Source organism: Triticum urartu, chromosome 5 (assembly GCF_003073215.2).
Source record: "Triticum urartu cultivar G1812 chromosome 5, Tu2.1, whole genome shotgun sequence".
NCBI lineage: Eukaryota > Viridiplantae > Streptophyta > Magnoliopsida > Poales > Poaceae > Triticum > Triticum urartu.
In genome coordinates this window covers 603,595,406-603,604,888 of record NC_053026.1, presented here as the reverse complement: position 1 = coordinate 603,604,888, position 9,483 = coordinate 603,595,406, and positions in this window count along the sequence as shown.

The following is a 9,483-nucleotide window of genomic DNA, read 5'->3' as shown; positions in this document are numbered from 1 at the left end:
CTGCGCAACTCCAAAAGTCCTGAAACTCCACGGAACGTCTTAAAAGAAATAAAGAAAAATCCACGCCAAAGATGAAGGCCAGGGGGCCCACACCCTTCTCACAAGGGTGGGGGGCGCGCGCCCCCTACCTCCTGGGCCCCCCGGTGGCTCTCCGATGCCCATCTTCTCCTATATGAGGTCTTTCGATGAGAAAAAATAAAAAGGGAACTTTTCGGGACGAGACTCCGCCGCCACGAGGCAGAACCTTGGCGGATCCAATCTAGAGCTCCGGCAGAGCTGTTCTGCCAGTGAAACTTCCCCCCAGGAGGGGGAAATCATCACCATCATCATCACCAACGCTCCTCTCATCGAGAGAGGGCAATCTCCATCAACATCTTCACCAGCACCATGTCATCTCCAAACCCTAGTTCATCTCTTGTATCCAATTCTTGTCTCAAAGTCCGAGATTGGTGCTAGTAGGTTGCTAGTAGTGTTGATTACTCCTTGTAGTTGATGCTAGTTGGTTTAATTGGTGGAATATCATATGTTCAGGTCCTATATGCATATTATTACCCCTCTGATTATGAACATGAATATGCTTTGTGAGTAATTACGTTCGTTCCTGAGGACAAGGGAGAAGTCTTGCTATGAGTAGTCATGTGAATTTGGTATTCATTTGATATTTTGATAAGATGTATGTTGTCTAGCCTCTAGTGGTGTTATGTGAACGTTGACTACATAACACTTCACCATTATTTGGGCCTAGAGGAAGGCATTGGGAAGTAATAAGTAGATGATGGGTTGCTAGAGTGACAGAAGCTTAAACCCTAGTTTATGCGTTGCTTCGTAAGGGGCTGATTTGGATCCATATGTTTCATGCTATGGTTAGGTTTACCTTAATACTTTTGTTGTCGTTGCGGATGCTTGCAATAGAGGTTAATCATAAGTGGGATGCTTGTTCAAGTAAGAACAGCACCCAAGCACCGGTCCACCCATATATCAAATTATCAAAGTATCAAACACGAATCATATGAACGTGATGAAAACTAGCTTGACGATATTCCCATGTGTCCTCGGGAGCGCTTTTCCTATTATAAGAGTTTGTTCCGGCTTGTCCTTTGCTACAAAAAGGATTGGGCCACCTTGCTGCATTTTATTTACTTTTGTTACTTCTTGCTCGTTACAATTTATCCTATCATAAAACTATCTGTTACCACTTATTTCAGTACTTGCAGAGAATACCTTGCTGAAAACCGCTTATCATTTCCTTCTGCTCCTCGTTGGGTTCGACACTCTTACTTATCGAAAGGACTACGATAGATCCCCTATTCTTGTGGGTTATCACACGCCGCATCGTCGCCTACTACGGCTCGTTCCTGGCTCGGCCTCGCCGGGATGGGGGAGGGGGGTCCCGGGCTCGTCCTCACGCTAACGCGGCAGTGCGCTCGTTTGACAGGCATAGTGCGGTTATTCTGTTCCCCCCACACGCGCCCACACCCCCCCTAAAAGATAGATAATGGGGGCAATTCCATACAAGGAAGATATGTCAGTACAACTATGCACCGAGGGGCAGTGCGGTTATTCTGTTCCCCCCCCCCCACACGCACCCACACACCCCTAAGATAGATAATGGGGGCAAGTCATGTTCCGGACCCGCCTCCGCATGCGACGCCGCAGCACGCCGCATCGTCGGCTCGGCCTCGCGCTAATGCAGCACTGCGCTCATTTGACAGGCACAGTGCGGTTATTCTGTTTCCCCCCACACGCACCCACACACTCCTAAGATAGATAATGGGGCAAGTCCATACAAGGAAGATGTGTCAGTACAAGTATGCACCGAGGGGCAGTGCGGTTATTCTGTCCCCTCCCCCACACGCACCCACACGTCCATAAGATGGATAATGGAGTCAAGTCCATACAAGGAAGATGTGTCAGTACAACTATCCACCGAGGGGCAGTGCGGTTATTCTGTCCCCCCCCTCACGCACCCACACACCCCTAAGATAGATAATGGGGGCAAGTCATGTTACGGACTCGCCTCCGCATGCGACGCCGCGGCACGCCGCGTCATCGCCTGCTACGGCTCATTCCTCGCTCGACCTCGTCGGGATGGGGGAGGGGGTTCCGACCCCCCTCCCCCCGGCTCGGCCTCGCGCTAACGCGGCAGTGCGCTCGTTTGACAGACGTGGTGTGGTTATTCTGTTCCCCCCACACGCACCCACACACCCCTAAGATAGATAATGGGGCAAGTCCAGACAAGGAAGACGTGTCAGTACAACTATGCACCGAGGGGCAATGCTGTTATTCTGTTTCCCCCGCACACGCACCCACACACCCCTAAGATAGATAATGGGGGCAAGTCCATACAAGGAAGATGTGTCAGTACAACTATGCACCGAGGGGCAGTGCCGTTATTCTGTTCCCCCCCCCCCCACACACACCCACACACCCCTAAGATAGATAATGGGGGCAAGTCATGTTATGGACTCGCCTCCGCATGCGACGCCGCGGCACGCCGCGTCGTCGCCTGCTACGCCTCGTTCCTGGCTCGGCCTCACCGGGATGGGGGAGGGGGGAGGGCCTCGCGCTAACGCGACAGTGCGCTCGTTTGACAGGCGCAGTGCGGTTATTCTGTCCCCCCCACACGCACCCACACACCCCTAAGATAGATAATGGGGCAAGTCCATTCAAGGAAGATGTGTCAGTACAAGTATGCACCGAGGGGCAGTGCGGTTATTCTGTTTCCTCCCCACACGCACCCACACACCACTAAGTTAGATAATGGGGGCAAGTCCATACAAGGAAGATGTGTCAGTACAACTATGCACCAAGGGACAGTGCGGTTATTCTGTTTCCCCCCCACACGCACCCACACACCCCTAAGATAGATAATGGGGGCAAGTCATGTTACAGACTCGCCTTCGCATGCGACGCCGTGGCACGCCGCGTCGTCGCCTGCTAGGGCTCATTCCTAGCTTAGCCTCGCCGGGATGGGGGGGGGTCCCGACCCCCCTCCCCCCCAGCTCGGCCTCGCGCTAACACGGCAGTGCGCTCATTTGACAGGCGCAGTGCAGTTATTCTCTTCCCCCCTACACGCACCCACACACCCCTAAGATAGATAATGGGGCAAGTCAATACAAGGAAGATGTGTCAGTACAAGTATGCACCGAGCGGCAGTGCGGTTATTTTGCCCCCCCCCACACGCACCCGCACACCCTAAGATAGATAATGGGGGCAAGTCCATACAAGGAAGATGTGTCAGTACAACTATGCACCGAGGGGCAGTGCGGTTATTCTGTTTCCCCTCCCCCCACACACCCCTAAGATAGATAATGGGGCAAGTCATGTTACGGACTCGCCTCCACATGCGACGCCGCGGTACGCCGCGTTGTCGTCTGCTACGGCTCGTTCCTGGCTCGGCCTCCCCGGGATGGGGGAGGGGGGGTCCCGACCCCCCTCCCCCCGGCTCGGCGTCGCCCTAACGCGGTAGTGCGCTCGTTTGACAGGCGTAGTGCGGTTATTCTGTCCCCCCCCACACGCACCCACACACCCCTAAAAGATAGATAATGGGGGCAAGTGCATACAAGGAAGATGTGTCAGTACAACTATGCCCTTTGGTGCGGTTCGGTGCGGGGGCATGTCATGTTACGGCTCCTTCCTAGAACACAACTCACAAGAACTAGAACAAAAAAGTATCAGTCCAAGTTACTGGTGGAGTCAAGTACTAGATTCAAACAACAACAAAAAGGAAAAAATGACCTCCCAAGGATCATAAAGTATCAGTCCAAGTTACTGGTGGAGTCAAGTACTAGATTCAAACAAAAAGAAAAAAAAGAAAAAAATTGACGCCCAAGGATCAAAAAGTATCAGTCCAATTTACTGGTGGAGTCAAGTACTAGATTCAAACAACAAACAAAGGAAAAAAAATTGACCGCCCAAGGACAGGCGCAGGCCCTGACGCTGCTAGATACTTGAACTCGAGCCCATAGGCGAATCCTTGTAGTCCGCACAATGCAGGGCCCACCGATCAGGGCCCACAGGTCAAGAGAGAGAGCGAGCGCGGTGTATAAGCGCTCTGGTAAGTTTTCAGAGGAGTTCGACTGGTGAGCCTCGGCTGCGCTTATAAATAGGTCTAGGGCCCCCTCGACTAGCAAGGTGGGACTAAACCCATAGCGCACCCGCACTCCGTGCAGCACAGCCGCGCGGACGAGCTATCTGGGCCGAAAACAACGACTCAGCCAGATGGCCCAACATAGTACTTCGCCCCATTACAAAATTCTAGCCGATCACACACGACAAAAAATGCATATATTTTTTAAAAAACCTCACAAGAAATATGTAACACCCCAAAAATTTTAAACATGATTTATTAATTAAATTTTTCCCATGGTAAATTAAATTTTTTATTTTCTGGATTTATCTTTTGATTTCAGAACTACTCTTTTCTTTGATAATGTGGAGTTTTCACCCCAAGTGAAAACCTTTCAAAATATTGTTGGACTTGTATATCTTTCCAAGACCATTTCTTTTATCAGTGGAATTATTTCTACAATTATTTTTGCTGAGCTTTATTCCTTTAAAAATGGTTTTCATAAGTTTTAGGGTTCCATTTGCACTACAACCCTTTCAAATACTCCTTTAAAATCCCCACCATAATTTGGGGGTGTCATGTGATGTCCCCACATCACTTTTATGCAAAAATCTCTTTTAGTCATTTGGAAATTTTGAGCCCTACCTCAAGTTTTCAAATCTGGATCAGTTTGTGGTTTGCACTGCAACCTATTTAAATATTTCTTTAAAAATTCCACCAAAGTTGGGAGATGTTAGTAGGAGTATATAATTCAACTTTATGCAAAAACCCACTGGTGTTTTTTGGAAAATTTGAGCAAATCATCCTCTTTTGCTCTCTGGTCCAGTTGGGCGTTTTCTACTGCAATCCTATTTTTTGGTCTAGTGCCCATGAGCTTTCTCCTGCTTATAGTCCACCCTACCAAACCCTTACGTCCGGGAGATTGGACCCATTGGAATATTTTTGGTCCATGCAATAATAGCCTTTATTTTCTGTCCAGATTTGATTTTCTCAAAAACTTGCACTAGAGAGTTTTTGTTTTTGTCAAACTAACCTTGCCACCATCTTTATCATCTATAGAGACTATGGTCTGGAGTTTTTGGCCATCAGTAGAGATACCTAGATGCCCATGGCATTCTGTCGAGCAGGTTAGGAGCATGGCCAGTTTTGGCATGCTTTTAGACTTGCATTAGGAAGTTGCTCTAATGGCCTTACCAGCATGTCTATTAGCTCTCATGTAATCATTAGCGTAGTCATGTTTAGTTGCAGAGGCATTCGAGAGGCCTAGAACGCGTTGGCATTTTGTCAAACGCCTGGCGTGCATGCTCTGGGCGCGCCCAGAGCGCACGTTTTGCACACGCGCGCAACCGAGCCGCCGCATCTTGCCCCTGGCCTCCGCTCGCCCGCAGGGCCGCACCTCGTCCTCATCCACTTGCCAGAACCCTCCAAACCACCCCTGGCGCCCTACAGCGCCGCCGTCAGAGCTCCTTGGCGGCACGTCGGCGTCCACAACATGCCCCTGCCATGGACGGCGCCGCCCGAGCCACAGCTGCGCGCCAGCTCGCCCCTGAGCAGCACGAGCTTATCCAAGAGCACGTTTGCTAGCGCCCGTCATCGCCATGCACCCCCTGGCTACAGAACGGCGGTTCGCCATTCCTATCCACGGTCGCCATCGGAACCGACCTCAACCGCTATAAATAGGGACCCCCGAGCGCCTCTAAACCCCCAGGCAACCTCAGGCCATCCCTATAGAGCTCCCATAGCCAGCAATCGACGGAGGAAGGCCGTCCTCCTCGTCTCCAGCCAGTTCGGCCGCCGCCACGCTCCGGTGCCGTGCATCGCGAGCAGAACCTCCCCAGTCCATCCAGTGCCACCGTTCAACTCCCCTTGTCCTTTCGGAGCCACCCCACCTCTCAAACCCGGTCGGGGGCCACCATAGCCCAAGCCCCCATTTGTCCCGAAGCCACTGTCTGCCGCAGAGCTCACCGCCAGCGACTCCCTTCGTCCCCGCCAGCCCTTCGACCACTGGGAGGACCGCCCTAGACTAGCGGATCCAACCCTGCCCTCGGGATCCCGTGGGGAGCCGTCGTTCGTCGATGGTGATCACCGGAGCCCCGCCTCTGCTCGACCAGAGGAGGAAGGAGGCACGGGCGACTGGTTAAACCTGACCAGTGGGCCCAAGGGACCCACTGTCAGCGACACAGTGACGGCCCGCGCTGGCTTAAGTGGAAGCGTATTCCCCCGAATACGTCTTCGCTAAGAGGAAAGCGTAAGCTCCCCGAAACGTTTTCTTTTTTTGATTTTTATTAAAAACAGATTTTTACTAAACTTTGACTGGCTATAACTTTTTAAATATAAGTCCAATTGATTTGATTCTTTTTCTGTTGTTTCTCAAATTCTGTCTAGTTTATTTTCATATTGATTTGAAAATTTTCCAAACAACGTTTTTGTACAGTTTTGAAACTATGTGTTAATTTGAAATTTTCTTAAATAGGATTTTTGGAGAGAGAAGGCAACTTTTAGAAAGTGCACCACACTTGCATACTCTTGAAGGCAAGCATTCTGAACCTTGGCATAGTATTGTTGTGTGTTGTTTGATGCGGTTACAACACCACCTTAACTCGGAGTATTCGTTATTTTATGTGATGATATGATCATACTCATGAGTGCATATTGATGATTCCGTGCTATTGGAATTTGATATGGTTGTGATAGTAATCACCCTTGTATGCCTTTCATGCCTACCGAAAGGAATCCGGGAAAGTCTCTGTCTGGGGTAGACACGAGCTTGTCTCTAATCCTTCATCAAGACGGTTATGTCCGGTATGGTAGAAGGAGGTATGATGAGTGGTGATTCTGTCTGATTGGTGTGAAATATATTCCTTATGCTTATCATGCAGGAAATGATTTAACCTCCTGAGTCGACCATAGATCGAGTCTTGTTCCAGTAACCCCCATACTTGTTTCGTAATACCACTTGTCCCTGCCATAGGTAGGGTACGGTTCAGTAAGTTGTCAACCCCTTCCTAGCACACACCGTATAGAGAGGCCATGGTGGAAGAGACCGGCTGCATCCGGTAGGCATGCCACCTGGTCCGGGGGCATGGGTGTTTCCGGTTGGAGCCGAGGGGGTAGCTCCCCTAGTTTGCGCGCATTATAAATTTTGTGATCCCATGCTAATTGAGGTTGTAGCCTCCCCACTTAGAGTTTCGCTTAACGGGTGTTGTGGGTGATTCGAGACACCGATAAGTTAGGCTGGTGTGTGCGGTCAGGTGTGTTTTCAAGTAAAAGACTGTAGACGGAATTAGTCCCGATGGACTAAAGGAATCCGTTACTCGTGGGTAAAGAGTACACCCTCTGCAGAGATTATATCTATCCGAATAGCCATGTCCATGGTTTAACAGTCTGGGACGGGTCAAGTGTCGGTCTTAGTGTCGGTCTTCGGAGGAAAAACTGCTAAACCAGAACATGGATCATGACCTGTGACTTATGATGATTATGATTACTATTGTTATGGACTAACCATTTACATTATTTGAATTATTGAGTATCCCTAGGATGGTTCTACCTCCTGGATATTCACTGTGACTACTCTCATATAAGCCCTTTATGTGGTGTCACGGAGACGCCCGACTATGGCATGCTTATTATTCATTTACGTTATAAGCCCTTTATGTGGTGTCGCGGAGATGCCCGACTGTGGCATGCTTATTATTCATTTACTTCATAAGCCCTTTATGTGGTGTCGCACAGATGCCCGACTGTGGCATGGTTGCTACTTATTTTCTTTATAAGCCCCTTATGTGACGTCGCTCAGACGCCCGACTGAGGCATGCTTTATATTATTATCCTTTCGAGGCGTCGCTTCAGACACCCGATCGGTGCATTGTATTTCTACTCCCTTATTACATATTCATGTTGTGTATGAATAACCTGCTTGCGTGCATTATGGATTCTTATTTTGTGACTGGCGTTGTGATCATGAAATATTTCAGGGCATGATTATCAATTGTTACATAGTATACATGTGTTCATAATGTTTGCGAGTACATTCAAAGTACTCACTGGCTTGTCCCTGGCTATTGTCTTGGCCAGATTTCTTGCATGGAGAGGAGCGTTGCGATGACAGCCCCAGAACCTACGCAATGGTGAAAGCAGGCTCGCGAAGATAGGAGTTATCCAAGTCAACTGTTCCTGTGGGAAATGGAGTCCCATAGACGCTGATGTACCACAAACCGCTTCCGCCATCAACCACTAGAAACCATTTGTTGTACTCATAGGCCAGAATGGTCTTGTACTACACATTTTGTATTTTGCTTGGAGTTTCTGTATCAAGTTGGTGTCTCATCAGCTAACAGTAATCCTGGGGCTGGTGAGCACAAGGGCCATTTCCTGGGAAATTAATATCCCGAAACCCGGTCCTGGCAACCTTGTTATCAGAGCCAGGCTGACCATTGGCTAATCCTATCTTGGTCAGGTCAATAAACCTAGGTTAACCAACCCACCAGACCTTAACCTAACCCCGACCAAGCTTCTCGTGTAAGATAGCCACACAGTGACCCCGACACCTTTTGGCAGTCGGTGCCCAACCTATCAGCCTAGCCTGTCAATCACGCGCCAGTGACCGACACCTAAATTGTCTCTTTCGCAAGCGTGCGAAGGAAGACTCCGTCCCCTTTTTCTATAAAAAGGGCACGCTAGCCTCGACCCAGCACAACACAGCCTCTACCCCAAACCAAGCTATAATGCACGGACCCATTGTTCACAATGAGACCACAGCAACCAACCTTGGAGGTTTTGTGACCCTGCTAGCAAACCTCACCCGCCGTGCCTTTGCATTAGAAGAGCCCCCAGAATATGTTGTGTAACAAGGACCCATGAGCGGTGAGAGCCGTCAATTCTGGGCCACTGTGCACATCTATGGTAGGGGTCTATCGCCAGAACGCCCCTACAAGTTCACCGGAAAGACAACTTCCTTTGAGCCACAAGCCATCCAACTAGCTGCTCAAGAGGCTATAGTTCAACTCCGGCACTTGTCACCTAGAGTTAACTTTCACTCGTTCTACTACTACCCTGCCGTGACGGGCATGGTAGACCACCCCAGGTTGCCAACGGAGATCACGAGACGGACCCTGCATTGTTGCATCTGGTGCGCTATGTAAGTGCACTGGAGGAACTGTTCGATCAAATCACCCTTGATCTGATTGCAGCTCGTGGAGAACTAATTCGCCGAGCCCCGGCAAGAAGAGAAGATGAGCCCGACGCCGACAACCCAGTCGTGATGTTCGGACAACCAATTGAGTCCTGGATGTCTGCCCCAGCCATCGACCAAAATACCTTGGTGTCCCCAGAAGTGCTTCGTCACCTTTTGGGAACACGCTCCAACGGGATCGTGGCCAACAACCCCCGCGATGGTCATCATCGCTACCCCGACC